General features: G+C 40.2%; 39 non-coding genes across 39 annotated transcripts; all 39 read left to right on the top strand.

Annotated features, from left to right (window-relative positions):
• The first annotated feature begins 156 nt into the window (after nucleotides 1–156).
• Nucleotides 157–228, top strand: Trnaa-ugc (transfer RNA alanine (anticodon UGC)). Its single transcript has one exon. It is a non-coding gene; the product is annotated as a tRNA-Ala (tRNA).
• Nucleotides 229–476: 248 nt separating this feature from the next.
• Trnaa-ugc (transfer RNA alanine (anticodon UGC)) lies at nucleotides 477–548 on the top strand. Its single transcript has one exon. It is a non-coding gene; the product is annotated as a tRNA-Ala (tRNA).
• Nucleotides 549–796: 248 nt separating this feature from the next.
• Trnaa-ugc (transfer RNA alanine (anticodon UGC)) lies at nucleotides 797–868 on the top strand. Its single transcript has one exon. It is a non-coding gene; the product is annotated as a tRNA-Ala (tRNA).
• Nucleotides 869–1,116: 248 nt separating this feature from the next.
• Nucleotides 1,117–1,188, top strand: Trnaa-ugc (transfer RNA alanine (anticodon UGC)). The gene has a single exon. It is a non-coding gene; the product is annotated as a tRNA-Ala (tRNA).
• Nucleotides 1,189–1,436: 248 nt separating this feature from the next.
• Nucleotides 1,437–1,508, top strand: Trnaa-ugc (transfer RNA alanine (anticodon UGC)). The gene has a single exon. It is a non-coding gene; the product is annotated as a tRNA-Ala (tRNA).
• Nucleotides 1,509–1,756: 248 nt separating this feature from the next.
• Nucleotides 1,757–1,828, top strand: Trnaa-ugc (transfer RNA alanine (anticodon UGC)). The gene has a single exon. It is a non-coding gene; the product is annotated as a tRNA-Ala (tRNA).
• A 248-nt stretch (nucleotides 1,829–2,076) lies between these two features.
• On the top strand, nucleotides 2,077–2,148 carry Trnaa-ugc (transfer RNA alanine (anticodon UGC)). Its single transcript has one exon. It is a non-coding gene; the product is annotated as a tRNA-Ala (tRNA).
• A 248-nt stretch (nucleotides 2,149–2,396) lies between these two features.
• Trnaa-ugc (transfer RNA alanine (anticodon UGC)) lies at nucleotides 2,397–2,468 on the top strand. The gene has a single exon. It is a non-coding gene; the product is annotated as a tRNA-Ala (tRNA).
• A 248-nt stretch (nucleotides 2,469–2,716) lies between these two features.
• On the top strand, nucleotides 2,717–2,788 carry Trnaa-ugc (transfer RNA alanine (anticodon UGC)). The gene has a single exon. It is a non-coding gene; the product is annotated as a tRNA-Ala (tRNA).
• Nucleotides 2,789–3,036: 248 nt separating this feature from the next.
• On the top strand, nucleotides 3,037–3,108 carry Trnaa-ugc (transfer RNA alanine (anticodon UGC)). Its single transcript has one exon. It is a non-coding gene; the product is annotated as a tRNA-Ala (tRNA).
• Nucleotides 3,109–3,356: 248 nt separating this feature from the next.
• On the top strand, nucleotides 3,357–3,428 carry Trnaa-ugc (transfer RNA alanine (anticodon UGC)). Its single transcript has one exon. It is a non-coding gene; the product is annotated as a tRNA-Ala (tRNA).
• A 248-nt stretch (nucleotides 3,429–3,676) lies between these two features.
• Trnaa-ugc (transfer RNA alanine (anticodon UGC)) lies at nucleotides 3,677–3,748 on the top strand. Its single transcript has one exon. It is a non-coding gene; the product is annotated as a tRNA-Ala (tRNA).
• Nucleotides 3,749–3,996: 248 nt separating this feature from the next.
• Nucleotides 3,997–4,068, top strand: Trnaa-ugc (transfer RNA alanine (anticodon UGC)). Its single transcript has one exon. It is a non-coding gene; the product is annotated as a tRNA-Ala (tRNA).
• A 248-nt stretch (nucleotides 4,069–4,316) lies between these two features.
• On the top strand, nucleotides 4,317–4,388 carry Trnaa-ugc (transfer RNA alanine (anticodon UGC)). Its single transcript has one exon. It is a non-coding gene; the product is annotated as a tRNA-Ala (tRNA).
• A 248-nt stretch (nucleotides 4,389–4,636) lies between these two features.
• On the top strand, nucleotides 4,637–4,708 carry Trnaa-ugc (transfer RNA alanine (anticodon UGC)). The gene has a single exon. It is a non-coding gene; the product is annotated as a tRNA-Ala (tRNA).
• A 248-nt stretch (nucleotides 4,709–4,956) lies between these two features.
• On the top strand, nucleotides 4,957–5,028 carry Trnaa-ugc (transfer RNA alanine (anticodon UGC)). The gene has a single exon. It is a non-coding gene; the product is annotated as a tRNA-Ala (tRNA).
• A 248-nt stretch (nucleotides 5,029–5,276) lies between these two features.
• On the top strand, nucleotides 5,277–5,348 carry Trnaa-ugc (transfer RNA alanine (anticodon UGC)). Its single transcript has one exon. It is a non-coding gene; the product is annotated as a tRNA-Ala (tRNA).
• A 248-nt stretch (nucleotides 5,349–5,596) lies between these two features.
• Trnaa-ugc (transfer RNA alanine (anticodon UGC)) lies at nucleotides 5,597–5,668 on the top strand. The gene has a single exon. It is a non-coding gene; the product is annotated as a tRNA-Ala (tRNA).
• A 248-nt stretch (nucleotides 5,669–5,916) lies between these two features.
• On the top strand, nucleotides 5,917–5,988 carry Trnaa-ugc (transfer RNA alanine (anticodon UGC)). Its single transcript has one exon. It is a non-coding gene; the product is annotated as a tRNA-Ala (tRNA).
• Nucleotides 5,989–6,236: 248 nt separating this feature from the next.
• Nucleotides 6,237–6,308, top strand: Trnaa-ugc (transfer RNA alanine (anticodon UGC)). Its single transcript has one exon. It is a non-coding gene; the product is annotated as a tRNA-Ala (tRNA).
• Nucleotides 6,309–6,556: 248 nt separating this feature from the next.
• Trnaa-ugc (transfer RNA alanine (anticodon UGC)) lies at nucleotides 6,557–6,628 on the top strand. Its single transcript has one exon. It is a non-coding gene; the product is annotated as a tRNA-Ala (tRNA).
• A 248-nt stretch (nucleotides 6,629–6,876) lies between these two features.
• Trnaa-ugc (transfer RNA alanine (anticodon UGC)) lies at nucleotides 6,877–6,948 on the top strand. Its single transcript has one exon. It is a non-coding gene; the product is annotated as a tRNA-Ala (tRNA).
• Nucleotides 6,949–7,196: 248 nt separating this feature from the next.
• On the top strand, nucleotides 7,197–7,268 carry Trnaa-ugc (transfer RNA alanine (anticodon UGC)). Its single transcript has one exon. It is a non-coding gene; the product is annotated as a tRNA-Ala (tRNA).
• Nucleotides 7,269–7,516: 248 nt separating this feature from the next.
• On the top strand, nucleotides 7,517–7,588 carry Trnaa-ugc (transfer RNA alanine (anticodon UGC)). Its single transcript has one exon. It is a non-coding gene; the product is annotated as a tRNA-Ala (tRNA).
• A 248-nt stretch (nucleotides 7,589–7,836) lies between these two features.
• Trnaa-ugc (transfer RNA alanine (anticodon UGC)) lies at nucleotides 7,837–7,908 on the top strand. Its single transcript has one exon. It is a non-coding gene; the product is annotated as a tRNA-Ala (tRNA).
• A 248-nt stretch (nucleotides 7,909–8,156) lies between these two features.
• On the top strand, nucleotides 8,157–8,228 carry Trnaa-ugc (transfer RNA alanine (anticodon UGC)). Its single transcript has one exon. It is a non-coding gene; the product is annotated as a tRNA-Ala (tRNA).
• Nucleotides 8,229–8,476: 248 nt separating this feature from the next.
• On the top strand, nucleotides 8,477–8,548 carry Trnaa-ugc (transfer RNA alanine (anticodon UGC)). The gene has a single exon. It is a non-coding gene; the product is annotated as a tRNA-Ala (tRNA).
• Nucleotides 8,549–8,796: 248 nt separating this feature from the next.
• Trnaa-ugc (transfer RNA alanine (anticodon UGC)) lies at nucleotides 8,797–8,868 on the top strand. Its single transcript has one exon. It is a non-coding gene; the product is annotated as a tRNA-Ala (tRNA).
• A 248-nt stretch (nucleotides 8,869–9,116) lies between these two features.
• Trnaa-ugc (transfer RNA alanine (anticodon UGC)) lies at nucleotides 9,117–9,188 on the top strand. The gene has a single exon. It is a non-coding gene; the product is annotated as a tRNA-Ala (tRNA).
• Nucleotides 9,189–9,436: 248 nt separating this feature from the next.
• On the top strand, nucleotides 9,437–9,508 carry Trnaa-ugc (transfer RNA alanine (anticodon UGC)). The gene has a single exon. It is a non-coding gene; the product is annotated as a tRNA-Ala (tRNA).
• Nucleotides 9,509–9,756: 248 nt separating this feature from the next.
• Nucleotides 9,757–9,828, top strand: Trnaa-ugc (transfer RNA alanine (anticodon UGC)). The gene has a single exon. It is a non-coding gene; the product is annotated as a tRNA-Ala (tRNA).
• A 248-nt stretch (nucleotides 9,829–10,076) lies between these two features.
• On the top strand, nucleotides 10,077–10,148 carry Trnaa-ugc (transfer RNA alanine (anticodon UGC)). Its single transcript has one exon. It is a non-coding gene; the product is annotated as a tRNA-Ala (tRNA).
• Nucleotides 10,149–10,396: 248 nt separating this feature from the next.
• On the top strand, nucleotides 10,397–10,468 carry Trnaa-ugc (transfer RNA alanine (anticodon UGC)). Its single transcript has one exon. It is a non-coding gene; the product is annotated as a tRNA-Ala (tRNA).
• A 248-nt stretch (nucleotides 10,469–10,716) lies between these two features.
• Nucleotides 10,717–10,788, top strand: Trnaa-ugc (transfer RNA alanine (anticodon UGC)). Its single transcript has one exon. It is a non-coding gene; the product is annotated as a tRNA-Ala (tRNA).
• Nucleotides 10,789–11,036: 248 nt separating this feature from the next.
• Nucleotides 11,037–11,108, top strand: Trnaa-ugc (transfer RNA alanine (anticodon UGC)). The gene has a single exon. It is a non-coding gene; the product is annotated as a tRNA-Ala (tRNA).
• A 248-nt stretch (nucleotides 11,109–11,356) lies between these two features.
• Trnaa-ugc (transfer RNA alanine (anticodon UGC)) lies at nucleotides 11,357–11,428 on the top strand. Its single transcript has one exon. It is a non-coding gene; the product is annotated as a tRNA-Ala (tRNA).
• A 567-nt stretch (nucleotides 11,429–11,995) lies between these two features.
• Nucleotides 11,996–12,067, top strand: Trnaa-ugc (transfer RNA alanine (anticodon UGC)). Its single transcript has one exon. It is a non-coding gene; the product is annotated as a tRNA-Ala (tRNA).
• Nucleotides 12,068–12,315: 248 nt separating this feature from the next.
• Trnaa-ugc (transfer RNA alanine (anticodon UGC)) lies at nucleotides 12,316–12,387 on the top strand. Its single transcript has one exon. It is a non-coding gene; the product is annotated as a tRNA-Ala (tRNA).
• A 248-nt stretch (nucleotides 12,388–12,635) lies between these two features.
• Nucleotides 12,636–12,707, top strand: Trnaa-ugc (transfer RNA alanine (anticodon UGC)). The gene has a single exon. It is a non-coding gene; the product is annotated as a tRNA-Ala (tRNA).
• The last annotated feature ends 10 nt before the right edge of the window (nucleotides 12,708–12,717 follow it).

The following is a 12,717-nucleotide window of genomic DNA, read 5'->3' as shown; positions in this document are numbered from 1 at the left end:
AAAATATTTAGCTACTTGGGGATGAATATCAAGCAAAGCAGCATAATTTGTGTACCTTCTTTTTCTTCGGAGCCTGGTGGAATGTTAATGAAACCGCTCATCTTAGATCAAGCGAGTTCGCAATAATCAGCTTCATAGAGAAGCATCTGACGTGTCGGGGGTGTAGCTCAGTGATAGAGCGTTCGCTTTGCATGTGAAAGTCCCGGGGTTCAATCCCCCGCACCTCCAAATTTTCTTCATTTATTCTAGATATTTTGAAGAAAACGGATACACGTAATTTGTTGACGGTAGTATGATATAAATAACTATAACTTTCATTTAAAATATTTAGCTACTTGGGGATGAATATCAAGCAAAGCAGCATAATTTGTGTACCTTCTTTTTCTTCGGAGCCTGGTGGAATGTTAATGAAACCGCTCATCTTAGATCAAGCGAGTTCGCATTAATCAGCTTCATAGAGAAGCATCTGACGTGTCGGGGGTGTAGCTCAGTGGTAGAGCGTTCGCTTTGCATGTGAAAGGCCCGGGGTTCAATCCCCCGCACCTCCAAATTTTCTTCATTTATTCTAGATATTTTGAAGAAAACGGATACACGTAATTTGTTGACGGTAGTATGATATAAATAACTATAACTTTCATTTAAAATATTTAGCTACTTGGGGATGAATATCAAGCAAAGCAGCATAATTTGTGTACCTTCTTTTTCTTCGGAGCCTGGTGGAATGTTAATGAAACCGCTCATCTTCCATCACGCGAGTTCGCATTAATCAGCTTCATAGAGAAGCATCTGACGTGTCGGGGGTGTAGCTCAGTGATAGAGCGTTCGCTTTGCATGTGAAAGTCCCGGGGTTCAATCCCCCGCACCTCCAAATTTTCTTCATTTATTCTAGATATTTTGAAGAAAACGGATACACGTAATTTGTTGACGGTAGTATGATATAAATAACTATAACTTTCATTTAAAATATTTAGCTATTTGGGGATGAATATCAAGCAAAGCGGCTCAATTTGTGTACCTTCTTTTCCTTCGGAGCCTGGTGGAATGTTAATGAAACCGCTCATCTTCCATCACGCGAGTTCGCATTAATCAGCTTCATAGAGAAGCATCTGACGTGTCGGGGGTGTAGCTCAGTGGTAGAGCGTTCGCTTTGCATGTGAAAGGCCCGGGGTTCAATCCCCCGCACCTCCAAATTTTCTTCATTTATTCTAGATATTTTGAAGAAAACGGATACACGTAATTTGTTGACGGTAGTATGATATAAATAACTATAACTTTCATTTAAAATATTTAGCTACTTGGGGATGAATATCAAGCAAAGCAGCATAATTTGTGTACCTTCTTTTTCTTCGGAGCCTGGTGGAATGTTAATGAAACCGCTCATCTTAGATCAAGCGAGTTCGCAATAATCAGCTTCATAGAGAAGCATCTGACGTGTCGGGGGTGTAGCTCAGTGATAGAGCGTTCGCTTTGCATGTGAAAGTCCCGGGGTTCAATCCCCCGCACCTCCAAATTTTCTTCATTTATTCTAGATATTTTGAAGAAAACGGATACACGTAATTTGTTGACGGTAGTATGATATAAATAACTATAACTTTCATTTAAAATATTTAGCTACTTGGGGATGAATATCAAGCAAAGCGGCTCAATTTGTGTACCTTCTTTTCCTTCGGAGCCTGGTAGAATGTTAATGAAACCGCTCATCTTCCATCACGCGAGTTCGCATTAATCAGCTTCATAGAGAAGCATCTGACGTGTCGGGGGTGTAGCTCAGTGATAGAGCGTTCGCTTTGCATGTGAAAGTCCCGGGGTTCAATCCCCCGCACCTCCAAATTTTCTTCATTTATTCTAGATATTTTGAAGAAAACGGATACACGTAATTTGTTGACGGTAGTATGATATAAATAACTATAACTTTCATTTAAAATATTTAGCTACTTGGGGATGAATATCAAGCAAAGCGGCTCAATTTGTGTACCTTCTTTTCCTTCGGAGCCTGGTAGAATGTTAATGAAACCGCTCATCTTCCATCACGCGAGTTCGCATTAATCAGCTTCATAGAGAAGCATCTGACGTGTCGGGGGTGTAGCTCAGTGATAGAGCGTTCGCTTTGCATGTGAAAGTCCCGGGGTTCAATCCCCCGCACCTCCAAATTTTCTTCATTTATTCTAGATATTTTGAAGAAAACGGATACACGTAATTTGTTGACGGTAGTATGATATAAATAACTATAACTTTCATTTAAAATATTTAGCTACTTGGGGATGAATATCAAGCAAAGCGGCTCAATTTGTGTACCTTCTTTTCCTTCGGAGCCTGGTAGAATGTTAATGAAACCGCTCATCTTCCATCACGCGAGTTCGCATTAATCAGCTTCATAGAGAAGCATCTGACGTGTCGGGGGTGTAGCTCAGTGATAGAGCGTTCGCTTTGCATGTGAAAGTCCCGGGGTTCAATCCCCCGCACCTCCAAATTTTCTTCATTTATTCTAGATATTTTGAAGAAAACGGATACACGTAATTTGTTGACGGTAGTATGATATAAATAACTATAACTTTCATTTAAAATATTTAGCTACTTGGGGATGAATATCAAGCAAAGCGGCTCAATTTGTGTACCTTCTTTTCCTTCGGAGCCTGGTAGAATGTTAATGAAACCGCTCATCTTCCATCACGCGAGTTCGCATTAATCAGCTTCATAGAGAAGCATCTGACGTGTCGGGGGTGTAGCTCAGTGATAGAGCGTTCGCTTTGCATGTGAAAGTCCCGGGGTTCAATCCCCCGCACCTCCAAATTTTCTTCATTTATTCTAGATATTTTGAAGAAAACGGATACACGTAATTTGTTGACGGTAGTATGATATAAATAACTATAACTTTCATTTAAAATATTTAGCTACTTGGGGATGAATATCAAGCAAAGCAGCATAATTTGTGTACCTTCTTTTCCTTCGGAGCCTGGTGGAATGTTAATGAAACCGCTCATCTTAGATCAAGCGAGTTCGCAATAATCAGCTTCATAGAGAAGCATCTGACGTGTCGGGGGTGTAGCTCAGTGATAGAGCGTTCGCTTTGCATGTGAAAGTCCCGGGGTTCAATCCCCCGCACCTCCAAATTTTCTTCATTTATTCTAGATATTTTGAAGAAAACGGATACACGTAATTTGTTGACGGTAGTATGATATAAATAACTATAACTTTCATTTAAAATATTTAGCTACTTGGGGATGAATATCAAGCAAAGCAGCATAATTTGTGTACCTTCTTTTTCTTCGGAGCCTGGTGGAATGTTAATGAAACCGCTCATCTTAGATCAAGCGAGTTCGCAATAATCAGCTTCATAGAGAAGCATCTGAGGTGTCGGGGGTGTAGCTCAGTGATAGAGCGTTCGCTTTGCATGTGAAAGGCCCGGGGTTCAATCCCCCGCACCTCCAAATTTTCTTCATTTATTCTAGATATTTTGAAGAAAACGGATACACGTAATTTGTTGACGGTAGTATGATATAAATAACTATAACTTTCATTTAAAATATTTAGCTACTTGGGGATGAATATCAAGCAAAGCAGCATAATTTGTGTACCTTCTTTTTCTTCGGAGCCTGGTGGAATGTTAATGAAACCGCTCATCTTAGATCAAGCGAGTTCGCAATAATCAGCTTCATAGAGAAGCATCTGACGTGTCGGGGGTGTAGCTCAGTGATAGAGCGTTCGCTTTGCATGTGAAAGGCCCGGGGTTCAATCCCCCGCACCTCCAAATTTTCTTCATTTATTCTAGATATTTTGAAGAAAACGGATACACGTAATTTGTTGACGGTAGTATGATATAAATAACTATAACTTTCATTTAAAATATTTAGCTACTTGGGGATGAATATCAAGCAAAGCGGCTCAATTTGTGTACCTTCTTTTTCTTCGGAGCCTGGTGGAATGTTAATGAAACCGCTCATCTTAGATCAAGCGAGTTCGCAATAATCAGCTTCATAGAGAAGCATCTGAGGTGTCGGGGGTGTAGCTCAGTGATAGAGCGTTCGCTTTGCATGTGAAAGGCCCGGGGTTCAATCCCCCGCACCTCCAAATTTTCTTCATTTATTCTAGATATTTTGAAGAAAACGGATACACGTAATTTGTTGACGGTAGTATGATATAAATAACTATAACTTTCATTTAAAATATTTAGCTACTTGGGGATGAATATCAAGCAAAGCGGCTCAATTTGTGTACCTTCTTTTCCTTCGGAGCCTGGTAGAATGTTAATGAAACCGCTCATCTTCCATCACGCGAGTTCGCATTAATCAGCTTCATAGAGAAGCATCTGAGGTGTCGGGGGTGTAGCTCAGTGATAGAGCGTTCGCTTTGCATGTGAAAGGCCCGGGGTTCAATCCCCCGCACCTCCAAACTTTCTTCATTTATTCTAGATATTTTGAAGAAAACGGATACACGTAATTGGTTGACGGTAGTATGATATAAATAACTATAACTTTCATTTAAAATATTTAGCTACTTGGGGATGAATATCAAGCAAAGCAGCATAATTTGTGTACCTTCTTTTTCTTCGGAGCCTGGTGGAATGTTAATGAAACCGCTCATCTTAGATCAAGCGAGTTCGCAATAATCAGCTTCATAGAGAAGCATCTGAGGTGTCGGGGGTGTAGCTCAGTGATAGAGCGTTCGCTTTGCATGTGAAAGTCCCGGGGTTCAATCCCCCGCACCTCCAAATTTTCTTCATTTATTCTAGATATTTTGAAGAAAACGGATACACGTAATTTGTTGACGGTAGTATGATATAAATAACTATAACTTTCATTTAAAATATTTAGCTATTTGGGGAAAAATATCAAGCAAAGCGGCTCAATTTGTGTACCTTCTTTTCCTTCGGAGCCTGGTAGAATGTTAATGAAACCGCTCATCTTCCATCACGCGAGTTCGCATTAATCAGCTTCATAGAGAAGCATCTGACGTGTCGGGGGTGTAGCTCAGTGATAGAGCGTTCGCTTTGCATGTGAAAGGCCCGGGGTTCAATCCCCCGCACCTCCAAATTTTCTTCATTTATTCTAGATATTTTGAAGAAAACGGATACACGTAATTGGTTGACGGTAGTATGATATAAATAACTATAACTTTCATTTAAAATATTTAGCTATTTGGGGAAAAATATCAAGCAAAGCGGCTCAATTTGTGTACCTTCTTTTCCTTCGGAGCCTGGTGGAATGTTAATGAAACCGCTCATCTTCCATCACGCGAGTTCGCATTAATCAGCTTCATAGAGAAGCATCTGAGGTGTCGGGGGTGTAGCTCAGTGATAGAGCGTTCGCTTTGCATGTGAAAGTCCCGGGGTTCAATCCCCCGCACCTCCAAATTTTCTTCATTTATTCTAGATATTTTGAAGAAAACGGATACACGTAATTTGTTGACGGTAGTATGATATAAATAACTATAACTTTCATTTAAAATATTTAGCTATTTGGGGAAAAATATCAAGCAAAGCGGCTCAATTTGTGTACCTTCTTTTCCTTCGGAGCCTGGTGGAATGTTAATGAAACCGCTCATCTTCCATCACGCGAGTTCGCATTAATCAGCTTCATAGAGAAGCATCTGAGGTGTCGGGGGTGTAGCTCAGTGATAGAGCGTTCGCTTTGCATGTGAAAGGCCCGGGGCTCAATCCCCCGCACCTCCAAATTTTCTTCATTTATTCTAGATATTTTGAAGAAAACGGATACACGTAATTGGTTGACGGTAGTATGATATAAATAACTATAACTTTCATTTAAAATATTTAGCTATTTGGGGAAAAATATCAAGCAAAGCGGCTCAATTTGTGTACCTTCTTTTCCTTCGGAGCCTGGTGGAATGTTAATGAAACCGCTCATCTTCCATCACGCGAGTTCGCATTAATCAGCTTCATAGAGAAGCATCTGACGTGTCGGGGGTGTAGCTCAGTGATAGAGCGTTCGCTTTGCATGTGAAAGTCCCGGGGTTCAATCCCCCGCACCTCCAAATTTTCTTCATTTATTCTAGATATTTTGAAGAAAACGGATACACGTAATTTGTTGACGGTAGTATGATATAAATAACTATAACTTTCATTTAAAATATTTAGCTATTTGGGGAAAAATATCAAGCAAAGCGGCTCAATTTGTGTACCTTCTTTTCCTTCGGAGCCTGGTGGAATGTTAATGAAACCGCTCATCTTCCATCACGCGAGTTCGCATTAATCAGCTTCATAGAGAAGCATCTGAGGTGTCGGGGGTGTAGCTCAGTGATAGAGCGTTCGCTTTGCATGTGAAAGGCCCGGGGTTCAATCCCCCGCACCTCCAAATTTTCTTCATTTATTCTAGATATTTTGAAGAAAACGGATACACGTAATTGGTTGACGGTAGTATGATATAAATAACTATAACTTTCATTTAAAATATTTAGCTACTTGGGGATGAATATCAAGCAAAGCAGCATAATTTGTGTACCTTCTTTTTCTTCGGAGCCTGGTGGAATGTTAATGAAACCGCTCATCTTAGATCAAGCGAGTTCGCAATAATCAGCTTCATAGAGAAGCATCTGAGGTGTCGGGGGTGTAGCTCAGTGATAGAGCGTTCGCTTTGCATGTGAAAGTCCCGGGGTTCAATCCCCCGCACCTCCAAATTTTCTTCATTTATTCTAGATATTTTGAAGAAAACGGATACACGTAATTTGTTGACGGTAGTATGATATAAATAACTATAACTTTCATTTAAAATATTTAGCTATTTGGGGAAAAATATCAAGCAAAGCGGCTCAATTTGTGTACCTTCTTTTCCTTCGGAGCCTGGTAGAATGTTAATGAAACCGCTCATCTTCCATCACGCGAGTTCGCATTAATCAGCTTCATAGAGAAGCATCTGACGTGTCGGGGGTGTAGCTCAGTGATAGAGCGTTCGCTTTGCATGTGAAAGTCCCGGGGTTCAATCCCCCGCACCTCCAAATTTTCTTCATTTATTCTAGATATTTTGAAGAAAACGGATACACGTAATTTGTTGACGGTAGTATGATATAAATAACTATAACTTTCATTTAAAATATTTAGCTATTTGGGGAAAAATATCAAGCAAAGCGGCTCAATTTGTGTACCTTCTTTTCCTTCGGAGCCTGGTAGAATGTTAATGAAACCGCTCATCTTCCATCACGCGAGTTCGCATTAATCAGCTTCATAGAGAAGCATCTGACGTGTCGGGGGTGTAGCTCAGTGATAGAGCGTTCGCTTTGCATGTGAAAGGCCCGGGGTTCAATCCCCCGCACCTCCAAATTTTCTTCATTTATTCTAGATATTTTGAAGAAAACGGATACACGTAATTTGTTGACGGTAGTATGATATAAATAACTATAACTTTCATTTAAAATATTTAGCTACTTGGGGATGAATATCAAGCAAAGCAGCATAATTTGTGTACCTTCTTTTTCTTCGGAGCCTGGTGGAATGTTAATGAAACCGCTCATCTTAGATCAAGCGAGTTCGCAATAATCAGCTTCATAGAGAAGCATCTGACGTGTCGGGGGTGTAGCTCAGTGATAGAGCGTTCGCTTTGCATGTGAAAGTCCCGGGGTTCAATCCCCCGCACCTCCAAATTTTCTTCATTTATTCTAGATATTTTGAAGAAAACGGATACACGTAATTTGTTGACGGTAGTATGATATAAATAACTATAACTTTCATTTAAAATATTTAGCTATTTGGGGAAAAATATCAAGCAAAGCGGCTCAATTTGTGTACCTTCTTTTCCTTCGGAGCCTGGTAGAATGTTAATGAAACCGCTCATCTTCCATCACGCGAGTTCGCATTAATCAGCTTCATAGAGAAGCATCTGACGTGTCGGGGGTGTAGCTCAGTGATAGAGCGTTCGCTTTGCATGTGAAAGTCCCGGGGTTCAATCCCCCGCACCTCCAAATTTTCTTCATTTATTCTAGATATTTTGAAGAAAACGGATACACGTAATTTGTTGACGGTAGTATGATATAAATAACTATAACTTTCATTTAAAATATTTAGCTACTTGGGGATGAATATCAAGCAAAGCAGCATAATTTGTGTACCTTCTTTTTCTTCGGAGCCTGGTGGAATGTTAATGAAACCGCTCATCTTAGATCAAGCGAGTTCGCAATAATCAGCTTCATAGAGAAGCATCTGACGTGTCGGGGGTGTAGCTCAGTGATAGAGCGTTCGCTTTGCATGTGAAAGTCCCGGGGTTCAATCCCCCGCACCTCCAAATTTTCTTCATTTATTCTAGATATTTTGAAGAAAACGGATACACGTAATTTGTTGACGGTAGTATGATATAAATAACTATAACTTTCATTTAAAATATTTAGCTACTTGGGGATGAATATCAAGCAAAGCAGCATAATTTGTGTACCTTCTTTTTCTTCGGAGCCTGGTGGAATGTTAATGAAACCGCTCATCTTAGATCAAGCGAGTTCGCATTAATCAGCTTCATAGAGAAGCATCTGACGTGTCGGGGGTGTAGCTCAGTGGTAGAGCGTTCGCTTTGCATGTGAAAGTCCCGGGGTTCAATCCCCCGCACCTCCAAATTTTCTTCATTTATTCTAGATATTTTGAAGAAAACGGATACACGTAATTTGTTGACGGTAGTATGATATAAATAACTATAACTTTCATTTAAAATATTTAGCTACTTGGGGATGAATATCAAGCAAAGCAGCATAATTTGTGTACCTTCTTTTTCTTCGGAGCCTGGTGGAATGTTAATGAAACCGCTCATCTTCCATCACGCGAGTTCGCATTAATCAGCTTCATAGAGAAGCATCTGACGTGTCGGGGGTGTAGCTCAGTGATAGAGCGTTCGCTTTGCATGTGAAAGGCCCGGGGTTCAATCCCCCGCACCTCCAAATTTTCTTCATTTATTCTAGATATTTTGAAGAAAACGGATACACGTAATTTGTTGACGGTAGTATGATATAAATAACTATAACTTTCATTTAAAATATTTAGCTACTTGGGGATGAATATCAAGCAAAGCGGCTCAATTTGTGTACCTTCTTTTCCTTCGGAGCCTGGTAGAATGTTAATGAAACCGCTCATCTTCCATCACGCGAGTTCGCATTAATCAGCTTCATAGAGAAGCACCTGACGTGTCGGGGGTGTAGCTCAGTGGTAGAGCGTTCGCTTTGCATGTGAAAGGCCCGGGGTTCAATCCCCCGCACCTCCAAATTTTCTTCATTTATTCTAGATATTTTGAAGAAAACGGATACACGTAATTTGTTGACGGTAGTATGATATAAATAACTATAACTTTCATTTAAAATATTTAGCTACTTGGGGATGAATATCAAGCAAAGCGGCTCAATTTGTGTACCTTCTTTTCCTTCGGAGCCTGGTAGAATGTTAATGAAACCGCTCATCTTCCATCACGCGAGTTCGCATTAATCAGCTTCATAGAGAAGCATCTGACGTGTCGGGGGTGTAGCTCAGTGATAGAGCGTTCGCTTTGCATGTGAAAGGCCCGGGGTTCAATCCCCCGCACCTCCAAATTTTCTTCATTTATTCTAGATATTTTGAAGAAAACGGATACACGTAATTTGTTGACGGTAGTATGATATAAATAACTATAACTTTCATTTAAAATATTTAGCTACTTGGGGATGAATATCAAGCAAAGCAGCATAATTTGTGTACCTTCTTTTTCTTCGGAGCCTGGTGGAATGTTAATGAAACCGCTCATCTTAGATCAAGCGAGTTCGCAATAATCAGCTTCATAGAGAAGCATCTGACGTGTCGGGGGTGTAGCTCAGTGATAGAGCGTTCGCTTTGCATGTGAAAGTCCCGGGGTTCAATCCCCCGCACCTCCAAATTTTCTTCATTTATTCTAGATATTTTGAAGAAAACGGATACACGTAATTTGTTGACGGTAGTATGATATAAATAACTATAACTTTCATTTAAAATATTTAGCTATTTGGGGAAAAATATCAAGCAAAGCGGCTCAATTTGTGTACCTTCTTTTCCTTCGGAGCCTGGTAGAATGTTAATGAAACCGCTCATCTTCCATCACGCGAGTTCGCATTAATCAGCTTCATAGAGAAGCATCTGACGTGTCGGGGGTGTAGCTCAGTGATAGAGCGTTCGCTTTGCATGTGAAAGGCCCGGGGTTCAATCCCCCGCACCTCCAAATTTTCTTCATTTATTCTAGATATTTTGAAGAAAACGGATACACGTAATTTGTTGACGGTAGTATGATATAAATAACTATAACTTTCATTTAAAATATTTAGCTACTTGGGGATGAATATCAAGCAAAGCAGCATAATTTGTGTACCTTCTTTTTCTTCGGAGCCTGGTGGAATGTTAATGAAACCGCTCATCTTAGATCAAGCGAGTTCGCAATAATCAGCTTCATAGAGAAGCATCTGACGTGTCGGGGGTGTAGCTCAGTGATAGAGCGTTCGCTTTGCATGTGAAAGTCCCGGGGTTCAATCCCCCGCACCTCCAAATTTTCTTCATTTATTCTAGATATTTTGAAGAAAACGGATACACGTAATTTGTTGACGGTAGTATGATATAAATAACTATAACTTTCATTTAAAATATTTAGCTACTTGGGGATGAATATCAAGCAAAGCAGCATAATTTGTGTACCTTCTTTTTCTTCGGAGCCTGGTGGAATGTTAATGAAACCGCTCATCTTAGATCAAGCGAGTTCGCATTAATCAGCTTCATAGAGAAGCATCTGACGTGTCGGGGGTGTAGCTCAGTGGTAGAGCGTTCGCTTTGCATGTGAAAGGCCCGGGGTTCAATCCCCCGCACCTCCAAATTTTCTTCATTTATTCTAGATATTTTGAAGAAAACGGATACACGTAATTTGTTGACGGTAGTATGATATAAATAACTATAACTTTCATTTAAAATATTTAGCTACTTGGGGATGAATATCAAGCAAAGCAGCATAATTTGTGTACCTTCTTTTTCTTCGGAGCCTGGTGGAATGTTAATGAAACCGCTCATCTTAGATCAAGCGAGTTCGCAATAATCAGCTTCATAGAGAAGCATCTGACGTGTCGGGGGTGTAGCTCAGTGATAGAGCGTTCGCTTTGCATGTGAAAGGCCCGGGGTTCAATCCCCCGCACCTCCAAATTTTCTTCATTTATTCTAGATATTTTGAAGAAAACGGATACACGTAATTTGTTGACGGTAGTATGATATAAATAACTATAACTTTCATTTAAAATATTTAGCTACTTGGGGATGAATATCAAGCAAAGCAGCATAATTTGTGTACCTTCTTTTTCTTCGGAGCCTGGTGGAATGTTAATGAAACCGCTCAGTTTAGATCAAGCGAGTTCGCAATAATCAGCTTCATAGAGAAGCATCTGACGTGTCGGGGGTGTAGCTCAGTGATAGAGCGTTCGCTTTGCATGTGAAAGTCCCGGGGTTCAATCCCCCGCACCTCCAAATTTTCTTCATTTATTCTAGATATTTTGAAGAAAACGGATACACGTAATTGGTTGACGGTAGTATTATATAAATAACTATAACTTTCATTTAAAATATTTAGCTACTTGGGGATGAATATCAAGCAAAGCAGCATAATTTGTGTACCTTCTTTTTCTTCGGAGCCTGGTGGAATGTTAATGAAACCGCTCATCTTAGATCAAGCGAGTTCGCAATAATCAGCTTCATAGAGAAGCATCTGACGTGTCGGGGTGTAGCTCAGTGATAGAGCGTTCGCTTTGCATGTGAAAGTCCCGGGGTTCAATCCCCCGCACCTCCAAATTTTCTTCATTTATTCTAGATATTTTGAAGAAAACGGATACACGTAATTTGTTGACGGTAGTATGATATAAATAACTATAACTTTCATTTAAAATATTTAGCTATTTGGGGAAAAATATCAAGCAAAGCGGCTCAATTTGTGTACCTTCTTTTCCTTCGGAGCCTGGTAGAATGTTAATGAAACCGCTCATCTTCCATCACGCGAGTTCGCATTAATCAGCTTCATAGAGAAGCATCTGACGTGTCGGGGGTGTAGCTCAGTGGTAGAGCGTTCGCTTTGCATGTGAAAGTCCCGGGGTTCAATCCCCCGCACCTCCAAATTTTCTTCATTTATTCTAGATATTTTGAAGAAAACGGATACACGTAATTTGTTGACGGTAGTATGATATAAATAACTATAACTTTCATTTAAAATATTTAGCTACTTGAGGATGAATATCAAGCAAAGCAGCATAATTTGTGTACCTTCTTTTTCTTCGGAGCCTGGTGGAATGTTAATGAAACCGCTCATCTTAGATCAAGCGAGTTCGCAATAATCAGCTTCATAGAGAAGCATCTGACGTGTCGGGGGTGTAGCTCAGTGGTAGAGCGTTCGCTTTGCATGTGAAAGTCCCGGGGTTCAATCCCCCGCACCTCCAAATTTTCTTCATTTATTCTAGATATTTTGAAGAAAACGGATACACGTAATTTGTTGACGGTAGTATGATATAAATAACTATAACTTTCATTTAAAATATTTAGCTACTTGGGGATGAATATCAAGCAAAGCAGCATAATTTGTGTACCTTCTTTTTCTTCGGAGCCTGGTGGAATGTTAATGAAACCGCTCATCTTAGATCAAGCGAGTTCGCATTAATCAGCTTCATAGAGAAGCATCTGACGTGTCGGGGGTGTAGCTCAGTGGTAGAGCGTTCGCTTTGCATGTGAAAGTCCCGGGGTTCAATCCCCCGCACCTCCAAATTTTCTTC

The sequence above is a fragment of the Argiope bruennichi genome, chromosome 5 (assembly GCF_947563725.1).
Source record: "Argiope bruennichi chromosome 5, qqArgBrue1.1, whole genome shotgun sequence".
Classification (NCBI taxonomy): Eukaryota; Metazoa; Arthropoda; class Arachnida; order Araneae; family Araneidae; genus Argiope; species Argiope bruennichi.
Note: the sequence above shows the minus strand (reverse complement) of the source record. Positions and strands in the feature narration are given on the sequence as shown.